The sequence below is a fragment of the Littorina saxatilis genome, linkage group LG2, assembly GCF_037325665.1.
Source record: "Littorina saxatilis isolate snail1 linkage group LG2, US_GU_Lsax_2.0, whole genome shotgun sequence".
Classification (NCBI taxonomy): Eukaryota; Metazoa; Mollusca; class Gastropoda; order Littorinimorpha; family Littorinidae; genus Littorina; species Littorina saxatilis.
Window position 1 is genome coordinate 31,167,725 of NC_090246.1, and position 17,657 is coordinate 31,185,381.

General features: G+C 41.0%; 1 protein-coding gene and 1 long non-coding RNA gene across 2 annotated transcripts in view; one reads left to right on the forward strand and one right to left on the reverse strand.

The window, feature by feature from the left end:
- Positions 1-17,657, reverse strand: part of LOC138958758 (uncharacterized) — a 381,866-nt gene that overhangs the window by 198,725 nt on the left and 165,484 nt on the right. The gene's annotated exons all lie outside the window — the stretch shown is intronic.
- Positions 6,901-17,657, forward strand: part of LOC138958740 (pantetheinase-like) — a 44,616-nt gene continuing 33,859 nt past the window's right edge. Inside the window, exon 1 of the mRNA XM_070330015.1 lies at positions 6,901-7,032. The gene's annotated coding sequence lies outside the window, so the exon portion shown is untranslated. The remainder of the gene's footprint in view (positions 7,033-17,657) is intronic.

A 17,657-nucleotide genomic window follows, 5' to 3' on the forward strand; every position in this document is an offset into this window, starting at 1 on the left:
CAGGGTGGGGTATAGGGGCAATGCCTCGTTGGGGGGTCAGGGGGGCAAAGCTGAAGAAATTTAGCTATTTTATAAACAATTTGTGGATTATCCTTGATTTTAAACATGATCAACTGGTGTCAGCAGCCACTCAATTTGTGTTGTTTTCACAGACAGAATCTGTTCGGTTTTTTTTTTGACAGCCGGGGGGGGGGGGGGGGGACCCTCTGGGTACAATGGAACCCCCAATTTTAAGACACCCCCCCCCCGCCCCCACACACGCATTTAAAAAAAATCTGCTTTGTGTAATGTGCATGGATAACTGACTCAAACAAAAATGCCATGTATCTGTTGACACTGTCGGTGATTATAGCTATATTTTTATCTGAGTGTGTAGAAGTGCTATCTGTGTTCGTAGAAGTGTGAGTTTTAGTGTTAATTTCTCTGATGGACCTCAGCATACAGATAAATCAGTGTTTCAAACTTCTGACAGACATCATAATGTAGGAGAAGGGCTCCTAAAATGGACCACCTTTTGTTTCATGCTGATAACTAGCTTGTAAATATAAGGAATATTTCCATTGTAAAGAGAAAATGTCCATGTCTCGTGAGTATGTTGGAGTTAAAAAGAAGAAAAAAGACCAATGAAGAAGGATGCTCACCGCCTATTTACAAGAAAAAAAAGAAAAAAAGAAAAGAAAAAAAAAGAAGAAAACAAGGAAAAGTTGAAGCAGCCTGAGGTAAAAAAATAAATAAAAAAAAGCTTGTATTTTTGCGAAGAAGTTTCATTTTGTGTTTGGTAGTCCATTCTCTCTTAGGTTAACCGTTAGGCCTAATTAGAGTGAGTTAGCTCTGATAGATATTCAGCAAAAATTAAATAAAGAAAAAATCGCAGATGGTCCATATTAGGAGCCTGGACGCCCAATTTGGACCAGTGAAGAGGCCTTCACGAATCACTATTAAAAGCCCCCTATACTTCAAAATAACATGATACAACTTAGTGTACAAGTCAGACTAATTAAAATATGCTTTAGATTTATCTGTTTCGGGTTGATGAGAGCATCATTTGAAGCACATCAGGAAACTTAAAGAAGCTTATCAAAAACGGAGGGAAAATAAGTGAAATTATCAACTACATGTACATGTACCATGAAAAGAAGACTATTTGATATATTTTTTTTGAAATCTCGAGGGCTAGTTAGAGGTTATTTTTTATCAAGCTTCTTAATGAATTAATGAAAATAGCCGTTAGCTTTTATTTTCTTTGATTTGTTGAAGGTGGTCCATATTAGGGGACACACACATACTTTGATATTTTGCTATTATTTTTTGTTTGCAGTAAAACCTCGGGGTCAACACTCCTAAAATGTAACAACTACGGTCTTAGCTGTCATCTATAGCAATTTTTGTGTGATAACCTCTTTGGCTGTGGACAGAAACGAGTCCGTTTTAGGCGGCGAATTTAGAGTGAACGCTGCCAATAGTGAAAAAAAGAGAAAAAGCCTAACGGTTTTGAGGTTTGTGTTTCTGCAACTGTTTTGACATGTGCAAGTTATCCAGAGAGGATGAATAAAGCGAGTGAAATTGTTTTGAGAGCTCTAGCGCCGTTAGTTTGTCAGAACTGGAGGTGGTCCATATTAGGAGCCGGTTCATATTAGGAGCCTTTTCCCTATATATATGTTGTGTCCAGGGTTCTCGATGGATCTGTTTCAAATTTGGTGATCATATTCAGGTACACCCTGGACACAACCTGGTCGATGAGATATTTCAACACGTGCTCTCAGCGCGCAGCGCTGTGCGCGCTGAACCGATTTTGTTTTTTTTGGTCTGGATCCTCTACCAGTAACTCTTCCTTATCTTCTCCAGTGTTTTCAGCCGCGATTATCTCCCTTCCTCCGTGTGGCGTCAATCCATATTCCCGTTACTTCGTTACTATTTTTAGAAGGTCACTGCACGTTACTATTTTTAGAAGGTCTCCAGTGTTTTGCGCGTTTATCTCCTTTCCTTCGTGCGCCGGCAAAGCCGGCGTACACCCGGCTTTGCCGGGTCCCAGGCGCAGCCTGGTATTCGGCTCTACTTCTTTCCGGCGAAGCCGGTACCCGGCGAAGCGGGTAATCATCTAGTATATATATATATTACCCGCTATTACGAGTTAGTCGTGTGACAGAGAGTTTTCTTGCACAGGAGACAGCAGCAGTCGATAAACCGATTTTGGTTTTTATGGTTTTTCTGTACATCTATTCCCACTGAGTAACTCGTAATAGCGATTATGTCTCACAGCATAGGCATAGCAAGACAGAAATGAGTTTTTGGGGACGAAATAACAGGCACAAAACAAGACTGAAAAACACAATTGCCCTTTTACACATACCCTACACACGCATGCGCGCAGAAGATAGATTCAATGCGTTTCGTGTCTTTTTTGGTTGAATGCATTCAACAAAGTATCAACCAACGTTTCTGAATCTTTCAATGAAAAAAGAAAAACTTATTTTGAACCAAACAGCACATACCTAACCAACGAAAGCTAAACACACAAACACACAGGCGCACTAACACAGATTGAATGCAAAGCGCGAACGAACACGGAGGATTTTTGTAGGTCAGGTCGTGGGAAAGTCCACCCGAAATGTTCCACAGGGGAACTGGTTGTGTTTGTATTGTTTATTTTCTCACAGTGTTGTTGATGGTTTTTACAGTGCCGTTTTGAAAGAATATTTTCCGAATTTGGGGCACACTTTTGACTTTTGGTTCGTTTATCTCGTCGAAGTAACATTCGAGTGTTTCTAAATCAAAACCTTCCAACACCGCTGGTGCAGATTAGACCTGCCTGACTGTCTGCGTGCGTGTTAGAGCTGAAGACGAAGCCTCAATCGCCAAAGCGTCACCTATCTGCATCTTGAACACACGGCCAGTACAACTGGCCTTGATACCGAACGATTCAAGGGGGGCAATCTAGCTCAGTCATCTGAAAGAGGGAAATCCAAACGCAATCCGCCTTGTTCGATTTTATGGGCTTGGACGACAGAGAAAAATAAGAAAAGCAAAAGCTGGAGTCCAGTCTGGACGAAACTGCTATCAAGAACGCAGAATTGATTTTTTCTGAGTTTTTCTTTTAGCCGTAAGCGCCATTTCTCATTTCGAATTTCTCATAACTGCTGGGGGCCGCAGTGAAACCAACAAAAAGGCCTCACTTACGGCTAAAAAAACCTCAGAAACAAGAAGGGCAAAGCCCATACGACTCACATGCTTGACCTTGACCGTTACATGACCTTGACCTTCAGGGTCAAGGTCAAATAACTAAACCTAGCAATGACATCATACACTAAGAACTGCTTTACACATTTTCCCTACCAAAATACATGTGACTTTGACCCAAGGTCAAGGTCATCCAAGGTCATGCAACACAAAGCTGTTAATTCAAGACATAGTAAGTACAATCGTGCTTATTGGCTCTTTCTACCATGAGATATGGTCACTTTTAGTGGTTCACTACCTTATTTTGGTCACATTTCATAAGGGTCAAAGTTACCTTGACCTTGATCATATGTGACGAAATGTGTTTCATGATGAAAGCATACCATGTGCCCCACATAATTTTTAAGTTTGAAACAGTTATCTTCCATAGTTCAGGGTCAAGGTCACTTCAAAATATGTATACAATCCAACTTTGAAGAGCTCCTGTGACCTTGAAGCAAGGTAAACCAAACTGGTATCAAAAGATGGGGCTTACTTTGCCCTATATATCATATATAAGTGAGGTATTGAATCTCAAAAACTTCAGAGAAAATGGGAAAAATGTGAAAAATAGCTGTTTTTTAGACAACATTTATGGCCCCTGCGACCTTGACCTTGAAGCAAGGTCAAGATGCTATGTATGTTTTTTGGGGCCTTGTCATCATACACCATCTTGCCAAATTTGGTACTGATAGACTGAATAGTGTCCAAGAAATATCCAACGTTAAAGTTTTCCGGACGGGGGGGACGGACGGACGGACGACTCGGGTGAGTACATAGACTCACTCGTGTTTTGCTTCGCATGTGAGTCAAAAATCAATTCTGCGTTCTTGATAGCAGTTTCGTCCAGACTGGACTCCAGCTTTTGCTTTTCTTATTTTTCTCTATCGTCCAAGCCCATAAAATCGAAAAAAGGCGGATTGCGTTTGGATTTCCCTCTTTCAGATGACTGAGATTGCCCCCCTTGAATCGTTCGGTATCAAGGCCAGTTGTACTGGCCGTGTGTTCAAGATGCACCTATCTGTAGGTCCTGAGCATCGGATACATGTACGTATACGTGGTGAGATCCGCACGCCGGAACTGTCTATGCAATTTTTCCTAGTCACAGGTGTAAGGTTCGATCTTTTCTTTTAAATTTCATCCTCTGTGTACGTAGCAAAGTGTTTCGCCATTTTCGGTTTTCGTTGCAGACGACGATAGTGAAAGTAGTACCTATGGTTTTGTTTTGACCTTTCGTATTCAGGGTTCTTAATTGAAGCTTGGTAAAGGGACCGTGTCGTGTAAGTGGAAAGTTGACGAAGCTCTTGAAAACAGAAATTGAATGAAGAAGAAAATGTGGCTTTCAGTTATATACAGGAGAACGGGGTTGGTGTTATTCTTTTTCCGTCAAACTCGCGAAGTACACAGATAAAACGTGATTGACTGACCAAGGCCTGTTGGCACACTATTCAGAATGCACAACAAAATGTAACAACACTTTGATACCCATTTTTCTACGTTCGTGATCACTTGAAATGAATATTGAAAACATACGTGTTTAAGGTAGTGACTGAATGTATTTGAAGGTAAACATTTTCAGAAATAAATGCATAATCAAAATAATTGATTTTGGCATCAAAGCGTGTAACATACAATCTTGCACACGTTTACTAAAGCAAACGTGTGCAACATTGTATGTTACACGCTTTAGGAGCATGGCAAGAACGGATTCAAAGTCAAAATCGTCCCTCCAAAAGCCAAAAAATTAACACACGACTTTTATTTCTCCTGCTGTTATCGTTTCTTCTCTTTACACATTCTTCAACGCTCAGAATACTGACAAGTCGCGTAAGGCGAAAATACCACATTTAGTCAAGTAGTTGTCGAACTCACAGAATGAAACTGAACGCAATGCAACGCAGCAAGACCGTATACTCGTAGCATCGTCAGTCCACCGCTCATGGCAAAGGCAGTGCAATTGACAAGAAGAGCGGGGTAGTAGTTGCGCTGAGAAGGACTGATAGCACGCTTTTCTGTACCTCTCTTCGTTTTAACTTTCTGAGCGTGTTTTCAATCCAAACATATCATATCTATATGTTTTTGGAATCAGGAACCGACAAGGAATAAGATGAAAGTGTTTTTAAAATTGATTTCGAAAATTTAATTTTGATCATAATTTTTATATTTTTAATTTTCAGAGCTTGTTTTTAATCCAAATATAACATATTTATATGTTTTTGGAATCAGAAAATGATGGAGAATAAGATGAACGTAAATTTGGATCTTTTTTTAATTTTTTTTTTTTTTTACAATTTTCAGATTTTTAATGACCAAAGTCATTAATTAATTTTAAGCCACCAAGCTGAAATGCAATACCGAAGTCCGGGCTTCGTCGGAGATTACTTGACCAAAATTTCAACCAATTTGGTTGAAAAATGAGAGCGTGACAGTGCCGCCTCAACTTTCACAAAAAGCCGGATATGACGTCATCAAAGACATTTATAAAAAAAAAATGAAAAAAACGTCTGAGGATATTATACCCAGGAACTTTCATGTCAAATTTCATAAAGATCGGTCCAGTAGTTTGGTCTGAATCGCTCTACACACACACACACAGACAGACAGACAGACACACAGACACACAGACAGACACACAGACACACAGACACACATACACCACGACCCTCGTCTCGATTCCCCCCTCTATGTTAAAACATTTAGTCAAAACTTGACTAAATGTAAAAACGGCATCCCAGACGACAGTACTGTTTCCATACGCGAATTTAGCTTCCCGGCTTGGAAAGTGGTATCAGTGGAGCGAGTCACCTGACAAGAAGGTTCAGTTGCATTCGACTGCCGCGCCGCGAGCGGCTGACGTCATTGCTCTGGTTTGCTCTGATTGGTCAAATTTCCGTCGTTCTATGTCTGTGTCATAGAAATTAGAACACGCGCCATTCTTCTGCAAATAACGCTTCGCAATCATAGCACGCTGCGGCCGTTTTGAGCATAAGTCAAATGTGGACAGGGTCGGCCGGGAGTGTCTGGACAGGCCTTAAAGCTCAGGAGGCCTGTTAGTCTGAAACTGACTATAAGGACAGAGTTCTGAACATAGATGACAAAGATCCCGGAATGAACAAACATTTCGCGGATGCAGACACAGAAAGACGTCATGAAGAATGCGATGCTTCACAAGATACAGACTGTGACGATGACTGTGACGTCATTCACATACACCGAGACGTCATTCACAAGTCAATCCTTCCAGTTTCAGACTAACAGGCCTCCTGAGCGAGCCACTTTCCAATGGCAGCTAAATTCGCGTATGGAAACAGTACTGTCGTCTGGGATGCCGTTTTCAGTATTCTCAGCGTTGAAGAATTTGTAAAGAGAAGAAACGATAACAGCAGGAAAAATAAAAGTCGTGTGTGCATTTTGGGGCTTTTGTAGGGACGATTTCGAGTTTGAATCCGTTCTTGCACATGCTCCAATGTGTGTAACATACAATCAGTCTTGCACACGTTTGCTTTAGTAGTGGCAAAGAAGGAAAGCGTGTGACATTGGGTAATATTATAGTCACAAATCAGCTCAGTTCATAAATTGATAAAACTCTGTACAACACTGTCACAGAAAGAAGCACACCACGCGCTGGTCGAGACTACGCGCATGCGCTTTCTGGCTAATAAGATTTGAGACGCCAAGACATGAAAAGATAACTCTCTTTTCCGCCATAGTGCCTTCCCTTGGACTCAGGCTTTACACTTCCTTCTCGCTCTCTTGTTTCTTCTATTCCTCTACTCGATCCCGTGTCTTCGCTTCAAGTTTCAACGAACATTAAAGGTACTGTGATTCATTCTATTTTTCTTCGGTGTTGATCTAATTTTGCCGTGATGCCAGGAAAGCACGCCTTGGTCGTTGGCGCCCTGTGTCAGTCTGTGGATGTGCTTGCAACGCCTTGATTGACTTAAAGGCACAGTCAGCTTCCCGTAAACCATCACAGACACTGTCAGGCTTTTACACACAGTACAAACACCCTTTAATTTTAAACTGAGGCACAGTAAGCCTCCCGTAAACCATCACAGATACTGTCAGGCTTTTACACACAGTACCGTAAAACACCCTTTCATTTAAACACTCACCGCTTGAGAACATCCTAGGCCAAAAAAAAAAAAAGGTCTGTTTACGGTAACATAGGCCAAAAAAATAGGGTCGGTAGGTCGGGATTTTTTATTTTATTAAATTTTTTTTCCCAAAAACCATATTTTTACGTTATTTTGCAAAAAAACCAAGATTTTTTTTTTTCTTCCCAAATGCCAAAAAAAAGTCTAGGGTCGCGCAAAAAAAAAATAGGGTCGGTCGGGTTACCGTAAACAGACTATTTTTTTTGTTGTTGCCCTAGGTGCCCTCCGTAAAGAGCGAGCAATTTTCAAAGAAATTATTTTTGCGTGGTTTATCTTACCCCTGAGCCATCGTGAACCCGTGTGATCCAGTTTCCCTTTTTCACAATGTAGTCGTCAGTTAGTAATTTGAATGCGACTCGATGTTAGCTTATCTGCAATAGCACGTTATCATACATGTACCTCTGACTATGCACGAAACAACTTGAACGGCTGTGGTTCACAAGAACTCTAGCGATGGCTTTTGACTGTTCAGAGGAACTGGCGATAGGCATAAACCGTCGTCTGCTACGAGAACCACGACCTTGCGTGACCCTGCTTCCGGGCTTTTCTTTTTTCAAATTTTCAAAGCTTCGAATTGTACTGATCTTGTCTTGATAAAAAAAAGAATTCTTTTATGATTTAAGAATGTTTGTGTAACACGCTGTCAATTTATTATTTATTAGGTCTAGCCGCGCCAAAACGCACGACGGTCCGATTGTCTCTGAGACAATCCGCAAAATTAATTCTTTAAAAATTGCTCGCTCTTTACGTTGAGCACCTAGGATGTTCCCGTTTGGTGAGCGTTCAAATGGAAGGGTGTTTGTACTGCCGCCTGACAGTATCTGTGATGGTTTACGGGAGGCTTACTGTGCCTTTAAGGGGTTGCTGTTGTGTCAAGGGATTTCGAGCAGACTGTGTAAGTCATTTTCATTTCATTTTTATTTTCATCACTTTATTTCCCCATAGCTGGGAAATCCGGGTCGCTTGTTTCCAGTGGAAAGCTACTACTACTTCAACTACCACCACCACTCAGTGCCGCCACTACCACCACCACTACTGCTGCTGCAACTACTACTTCTGCTACTATTTCAGTCTATATAACTAGTACTACTACTACTTCTACTGAAGTCACGTCAGTGCTGCTGCTACTACTACTATTGACAGTGGGGTATTATTAAATGACAGAAAAGCGCAATTACTACAGCGCAATTACATTTACACACACACACACACACACACACACTATCAGTTGAAACACTCGCGCGCTCGCGCACGCACCGGCAAACGCAAGCACGGGCCTCAACTGAGTTGTGCAAAACCTGACCTCAGAGTCCGTGAGCTTTTATGTCTTATTTGTACTTAGCACCTTGTCTTTCTAAATAGTGTTACAACAGACTGAAGATTTGCACCTACAACTACTGATTTGCAACAAAATGCATCCAGTTTACAGCCCGCTGCCCGAGTATTTTTCTCATCTGGCAGCCAGCTTTACGTGGCCTTGGCCCTGTCTCCGCACTCACAATCAATGACGTCTCCCCCACGCAAAGGTCAAGGTCGCTTCGGATATCGAAAAGTCGTCTGGTCCCAGTTTTTTTAAAAGCTTGCAGGTTCACGAGATGTAATGAATTGATGAGAGTCTCCCGATGGGCTTTAATCTTGATAGTGCAGCACAACAATATCGCACTTTGTGCATACATGCACTAGGAGATTAAACACAATACGTTTACCAGATTCACAAGAAACAAGAAATTCCTCCGAGGTAGGAAAAACACCCCCGTCAAAGGGAAATAACCTTCTCAGTTGGTGGCAGTGACTGAGTGAGAATGGTTATTTCCCTTTGACCATTAAGATGTCCCTCTATAAGTCCTTGTATAATTTTAATCCACCAATAACTCCCTAACCGTGTGTTTGACTGGTCCCAATTTTTGTAAGGACCGTCTCAGGAATGTATAGAACCTGTTCACCAAGTTTGGTGACGATCGGTCCGTTCATTCTTGAGATCTATATGCGAACACAAACAAACAATCAAACAAACACATCGAGCGAAACCTATACACACCCCTATACCGGGGGTGTAATAACACCGTGCTGGTTTTAACCTGTTCTAAAGTTCTACGGCCTTTCTCTCTCTCTCTCTCTCTCTCTCTTTGTTTTTACATTTAGTCAAGTTTTGACTAAATGTTTTAACATAGAGGGGGAATCGAGACGAGGGTCGTGGTGTATGTGTGTGTGTGTGTGTGTGTGTGTGTGTGTGTGTGTGTGTGTGTGTGTCTGTCTGTCTGTCTGTCTGTGCGTGTGTGTGTGTAGAGCGATTCAGACCAAACTACTGGACCGATCTTTATGAAATTTGACATGAGAGTTCCTGGGAATGATATCCCCGGATGTTTTTTTTCTTTTTTTCGATAAATACTTTTGATGACGTCATATCCGGCTTTTTGTAAAAGTTGAGGCGGCACTGTCACACCCTCATTTTTGAATTAAATTGATTGAAATTTTGGCAAAGCAATCTTCGACAAAGGCCGGGGTTTGGTATTGCATTTCAGCTTGGTGGCTTAAAAACTAATGAGTGAGTTTGGTCATTAAAAATCGGAAACTTGTTATTGAAATTATTTTTTTATTAAACGATCCAAAAACAATTTCATCTTATTCTTCGTCATTTTCTGATTCCAAAAACATATGCATATGTTATATTTGGATTAAAAACAAGCTCTGAAAATGAAGAATATAAAAATTATGATCAAAATTAAATTTCCGAAATCGATTTAAAAACAATTTCATCTTATTCCTTGTCGGTTCCTGATTCCAAAAACATATAGATATGATATGTTTGGATTAAAAACACGCTCAGAAAGTTAAAACGAAGAGAGGCACAGAAAAGCGTGCTATGCAGCCCAGCGAAACCACTACCGCGCTAAACAGGCTCGTCAGTTTCACTCCGTTTTGCACAAGCGGCGGACTACGGTCATTGTAAAAAAAAATGCAGTGCGGTCAGTTTCATTCTGTGAGTTCCACAGCTTGACTAAATGTAGTAATTTCGCCTTACGCGACTTGTTAATATTTCTGTTGTGCCATTAAACGACCTATTTGTTAAATTCATGAGAAATAGTGACCCAGTGACCCTAGTCGATTTGGATTTCACTTTAAGCTCTCCTACTTGCTTATCTTTTCTTGTTTTGAAAAGGCTTGAGTGGGGTGCCCCATTTCCCACAAGTACCCGTCGCAATGTTGGTGCAAAAACGTCCCATCTTGACATTGACAACGCATCCAGAAGATGCCGTCCTCGGTTTGGCTCAAGGTGAAGTGGAATACCCGACTTTGTATCGGGTACCTCGAAGCGGGTGTCGGGTATAAACCACCCGTGCTGGAACGGAGGTCGTCCGAAGTCTGTTCTGTTTGCACATCTTACGCAGGAGGTGGTACGCGCTTCAGTTTGCATAAGGGTAACACTAACGGAAAGTGGGTATAGGCTGAATGGACTGTTCTGTAGCTCAAGGTTCAAAGTTTATTTTTATTCAATGGGGCACAATTGGGGCATGGAGATGAAGGGAACAAATGACATCCATCACAATACCAAATTATATGAAGCTAGTTCATATATTATTATTTTGTAGCAAAAGATTAACTAACATATGATCAAACAATTAAATTGAAAACAAATTTACAAACAAACAAACAAATCCACAGAAACAAAGAGGAAAAAACACACAATAGCTGCAACAGAAAAAGCTTGGCGCACAACACACACACACAGCTAGACAGACATCAATAAAGCAACGGATCGACGAACTACCAAACTATCGACGAACTACCAAAAATATCAACCTTACATTATTGATTCTTATCAAACAATAAAATAACCAGTTAACCACATCTTTGCTTACTTCATCAATAAAATCAGTTAACCTCAACAATCTCTATGTGTATGTCATTGTTGATTTTCTTTTCAACGTATGAGTCTTTCACGGCGAGTCAAGATTGACCTAGCTTATTGTCAGACTAACCCATAACCACCTTCTTTTTTTCCCCTTTTTTTTGGGGGGGGGGGGGGGGGGGTGAGGGTCCGTTTTCTTGGGCCGTGTGGCGACCCAGTAACGAGAACAGCTGTATTCACAAAGGTAAGTGATATTCGGTTTGCTTGCTTTTCCGTATTTATCTGATTTAGAATCGTATTACATCAAGGTTTTGCCGATGGAAAATTAATTCACTATTTTTATTTTTTATATTGTCATTTATTGGGAACTAATTGGTCAACAACATTGATCTTAATCTCAAATCCCAAAGCGCCAGGTTTGAGTGTGGAGTACTCAAGCGTGTGTCTGTATGTGTGTGTGTGTGTGTGTGTGTGCGTGCGTGTGTGCGTGCGTGTCAGTGTGTGTGGCTGTCTTGCTGTGTGCATCTTTACTCTGCGAACAAACATACTTGACAAAACGATTCACAAGCAGAACTTGAGGTTCAAAATGCAGATCTCGCAGATACAGGAATATAAACATGATCCTTTGCAAACAGCCTGTAGCGGTCAAAATGTGCATGCAGTTCTGTTGCAGCAACACACACAAAACCATGCTCTGCACGCGTGACATTTGTGTGTACTTATCCCCATAGCAGAGGGGCTTTCTTTCTTTCTTTCCGTCCTTTTTACATTTAGTCAAGTTTTGACTAAATGTTTTAACATAGAGGGGGGAATCGAGACGAGGGTCGTGGTGTATGTGTGTGTGTGTGTGTGTGTGTGTGTGTGTGTAGAGCGATTCAGAGTAAACTACTGGACCGATCTTTATGACATTTTTCATGAGAGTTCCTGGGTATGATATCCCCAGATGTTTTTTTCATTTTTTCGATAAATGTCTTTCGTGACGTCATATCCTGCATTTTGTAAAAGTTGAAGCGGCACTGTCACACCCTCATATTTCAATCAAATTGATCGAAATGTTGGCCAAGCAATCTTCGACGAAGGCCGGACTTTGGGATTGCATTTCAGCTTGGAAGCTGAAAAATTAATTCATGACTTTGGTCATTAAAAATCTGAAAATTGTAATTAAATGAGGATGTGACAGTGCCGCCCAAACTTTTACAAAAAGCCGGATATGACGTCATCAAAGACATTTATGGAAAACAAATGAAAAAACGTCTGGGGATATAATTTCCAGGAGTTCTCATGTAAAGTTTCATGAAGATCGGTCCAGTAGTTTACTCTGAATCGCTCTACACACACACACACACACACACACACACACACACACCCCCCGACCCTCGTCTCGATTCCCCCCTCTAAGAAGAAAAACAAACAAGTTGCGTAAGGCGAAATTACAACATTTAGTCAAGCTGTCGAACTAACAGAATGAAACTGAATTCACTGCATTTTTACAGCTAGAGCGTATACTCGTAGCATCGTCAATCCACCGCTCGATGCAAAGGCAGTGAAATTGACAAGAAGAGCTGCAGGGTAGTAGTTGCGCTGAGAAGCCGGGATAGCACGCTTTTCTTTATCTCTATTCTTTTTAACTTTTTGAGCGTGTTTTTAATCCAAACATATCACATCTATATGTTTTTGGAATCAGGAACCCACAAGGAATAAGATGAAATTGTTTTTAAATCGATTTCGGAAATTTTATTTTAATAATAATTTTTATATTTTTAATTTTCAGAGCTTGTTTTTAATCCGAATATAACATATTTATATGTTTTTGGAATCAGAAAATGATGAAGAATAAGATCGTTTTAAAAACAATTTTTTTTTTAACAATTTTCAGGTTTTTAATGACCAAAGTCATTAATTAATTTTTAAGCCACCAAGCTGAAATGCAATACAAGGGAGAAAGACACAACATAGTTCGGACAGGCCTACACAGTATGTCCAGAGAATGAGTAATCTTGCTGCTGATACTCCACCTCACCTATTTTGTCACTGACACAAGCGCGATCTGTATGATTTGCTGGCTACAAAATAGTCGTTGTCAAAACACAGATATAAACTGAATCAATCACTGTTTGGGTACATACTGATACACCTCACACTTAGACGTGGCCGCGTAAGTGTTAAACATACTGTTATTATGGAGCATAAATTGTTTCAAAAACACAGAAAGTGTGCAGTCACATTTCAAGTATCCGAGGCAAAGCATTGAATTCTCGCATCGGTTTTGCGATAACATAATCTATATATATGATACGACTTGTGTCTGTGTGTGTATCTGTCTGTGTCTTCGCGATGCACGGCCAAAGTTCTCGATAGATCTGCTTCAAATTTGGTGGGCTTATTCACAGAGACCCCGGACACAACCTGATCGATGAGATATTTCAACACGTGCTCTCAGCGCGCAGCGCTGAACCGATTTTGTGCGCGCTGAACCGATTTTGGTTCCACCTCAGCTACCCGGGCCCCCATACAGACACACCAAATTCAAAGTTCTCGGTGGATCTTTTTCAAATTTGGACACCGTATTCAGCTACACCCCGGACACAATATCATCGATGAGATATTTCAACACGTGCTCTCAGCGCGCAGCGCTGAACCGATTTTGGTTTTTGTGTTCATTTCACCATTCCCAGTAACTCTTCCTTATCTTCTCATCTTCTCCATGTTTTCAGCGTTTACCTCCCTTCCTTCGTATGGTGCACTATAGTATGAGGGGGGCATCTTCGGATATTCCCGGCGTTCTGTTACTATTTTTAGAAGGTCACCGCAGTGTCCAGAACGTAAATTGGACCCGTAAATTATCCTCACTGTAAAAGTGCAAAGGTCGAATCAATTTATAGCCACACGAAAAATACACTGTCATCTATCTCTCTATAGATACGGCTTCTCTGTGTTTGTGTGTGTGTGTGTGTGTGTATGTCTCTCTCTCTATGTGAGCAACACCTGGGGATTGTTCAGTTCTGTTTGTGATGTGGTCTGGCGGCTTTTATGTATTTGTATGTACTGGCCTTGCTTTGAAAAGCCATAACAGTCCAAAAGGGCTTACAGATATGCTCTAAATTGCTCAATCCTGTTTGAGTGGAGTTCGCCTCCAAAGGTGATTAACACGGTTACATTCGTCGACAAGGATGGGACTCGATATGGTCAGGAATGGCATTATGGCCACTGAATCATTTTCGTGCTTTTTCCCATTCCACGAATTTGGGAGGGACCTAAGCTTGGCGGGTTCATTGTTCGGACCCGGCGAAGCCGGAGTACGGCTCTAAGTACTTCTTCCCGGCGAAGCCGGCTATCCGGCCAAGCGGGTATTCATCTAGTACATTATATCTGAGGCAGTTACACACACAGTTTGTGTTAGTGTCATCAAACACGCACACCAGTATGAGCGCATGTACGAGTCGAACTTCTGGTGAATGTCACGTTTTGTTTTGCTATCTCCCCGAAATCGGCGTATGCTGCCTGAATGGCGGGGTAAAAACGGTCATACACGTAAAAATCCACTCGTGCTAAAAACATGAGTGAACGTGAGAATCTAAGCCCATGAACGAAGAAGAAGAAGAGAAGTTTTGCTATGAATCAAGCGTTTCAATAATTTAACAGTTCTTGATGGCTTCAGTTCTTTCTTTAATCTTTTACACTTGTTTTAGTTTTCTTTTTTGTGAAGCAGGCAGGACAGAGTGAAGGACAGGTGAAACTAGAGTCATGTGCTCTGTCATTAATAATCGAAGTTTCGCTTCAGCTGTCTGCAATCCAAACGTCCTGCTCTTCAAAACGTTTATCGTGTCGACATCTTCTTCAATGTTCAATCCATGAACCTGCTTGATAACACGTGTGTGATAGCAACATTTCATTGAGGCAGATGCGGCTTCATCCTTTTTACATTTAGTCAAGTTTTGACTAAATGTTTTAACGTAGAGGGGGGAATCGAGACGAGGGTCGTGGTGTATGTGCGTGCGTGTGTGTGTGCGTGTGTGTGTGTGTGTGTGTGTGTGTCTGTGTGTGTGTGTAGAGCGATTCAGACTAAACTACTGAACCGATCTTTATGAAATTTGACATGAGAGTTCCTGGGTATGAAATCCCCGAACGTTTTTTTCATTTTTTTGATAAATGTCTTTGATGACGTCATATCCGGCTTTTCGTGAAAGTTGAGGCGGCACTGTCACGCCCTCATTTTTCAACCAAATTGGTTGAAATTTTGGTCAAGTAATCTTCGACGAAGCCCGGACTTCGGTATTGCATTTCAGCTTGGTGGCTTAAAAATTAATTAATGACTTTGGTCATTAAAAATCTGAAAATTGTAAAAAAATTGTTTTTTTTTATAAAACGATCCAAATTTACGTCCATCTTATTCTCCATCATTTGCTGATTCCAAAAACATATAAATATGTTATATTTGGATTAACAACAAGCTCTGAAAATTAAATATATACAAATTATTATCAAATTTTTTTTTTCGACATCAATTCAAAAACACTTTCATCTTATTCCTTGTCGGTTCCTGATTCCAAAAACATATAGATATGATATGTTTGGATTAAAAACACGCTCAGAAAGTTAAAACGAAGAGAGGTACAGAAAAGCGTGCTTTCCTTCTCAGCGCAACGAATACCCCGCTCTTCTTGTCAATTCCACTGGCACTGCCTTTGCCACGGGCGGTGGAGTGACGATGCTACGAGTATACGGTCTTGCTGCGTTGCGTTGCGTTCAGTTTCATTCTGTGAGTTCGACAGCTACTTGACTAAATGTTGTATTTTCGCCTTACGCGACTTGTTAATATATCTTCTGCCACACACTCTACAAAGAGAATGTAGTCTCTGTTTGTAACTGTTCTGTATGCACTTGGTCCGCTTTATTTGCCATTACACGGGTGGTTACTCGCTTCACTAAACCGCGTAACATTTCACCGTTACACGCTGATCATAAGTAGTCTTCATGAGACACATAGAGAATGAGAAAAGAAATTAAACATACGCAATCAAAATCATGTGTGCCACCTGAGATACTGACCGTGCACTAGCATCGGATTAGCGGAGGTCAAATCAAACACCGAGTAACTTTTGAGTCAATAAGAAACACTATGAAGCACATCACATATTCTTTCTTTCTTTATTTGGTGCACGCAGGGTTATATCGCGACGGGATCACATATTCTGGTTTTACTTTTATTCAGAATACATGCCCAGTGAACAACGTCCACGATGGAAGTGATATCATTAGCGGGATTCGCCGCTTTTTACTTAAAAACAATTTACATTCCAGAGATTCTAAACTCTGGCCCCTGCAGAGACAAGCGAGGTGCCGAGATTATAAACATTAGCCGAGGTGCGCGGCGCCACGCTGACCCTTTATCGCACCTCCCCTATCAACACCCTTTCACCGCTTGGGAAAATAATCAGGCTGTGCTTGTTCTGCACATGCTATGCTTTGCGTGGGTGTACACATTTTAATTGTGTTTTGTGCGATGCGATGTCCACGGACGATAGAAGTTGATGATATTTTCAGAAAATGAAGACAACACAACACGGTCGCAAACATTTACCTTTATTCAAATGCAAGCTTACGCGTGTATATGACGGCTTACTAGTGCCAAAACCTCATAATTGTAATTTTCAAGGGGAAATTAGTCCCCTTACTAATTTTCCCTTGATAATTACCATTTTCACGTGTTTATTACTAATTTTCCCGGGAAAATTACTAATTTTCCCGGAATAATTACTAACTTTCACCTGTTAATTTCTAAGTTTTAGTTTTGGCTCACTTCCTGACGGATTGCTAGTGCCAAAACTAACAAGAGGCGAAGCCTTCAAGGCTCCCGTAAGAAATCAACAAACAGTAACATAACACAAACTCACTCACTCCGTAACACACACACACACACACACACACACACACACACACACACACACACACACACACACACACACACACAGTTAAAACTAACGCATCATATCAACTCCATGTATAATTTTCAAAAGAAGGCAAACAGATAAAATGACTAGGGTAATAGGTTAGGTACCTGCCATGTGGGCACTTTTTCCACTGCTGTCCTCAGTCCTATACTTTTCATCAAGACTTGTCACCATGCCGAGTAGATCTAAATTCGGAAGTCTTCATGTGGCTGAGGCATATATCTGACATAGCGTCGATCTTGTTGTAGGTTAACCTCCTTTCTGAAACAAATGGCAAAATGCGATTAGTTATGATGACTACAACCTACACAAATATAAACAGTGTTTTGAAACAGAATAGTCAGGTTATACAAGCCACTTTACCTATGCAGCATGGTAACCCTACAATATGCGAAACATGTCGACTGCAGCAGCCTGGTTCTTAAAATAATTCTGACGGTCAACACAGCCAGAAATGCCAACAAAGACAAGAAAGCTGTGGCA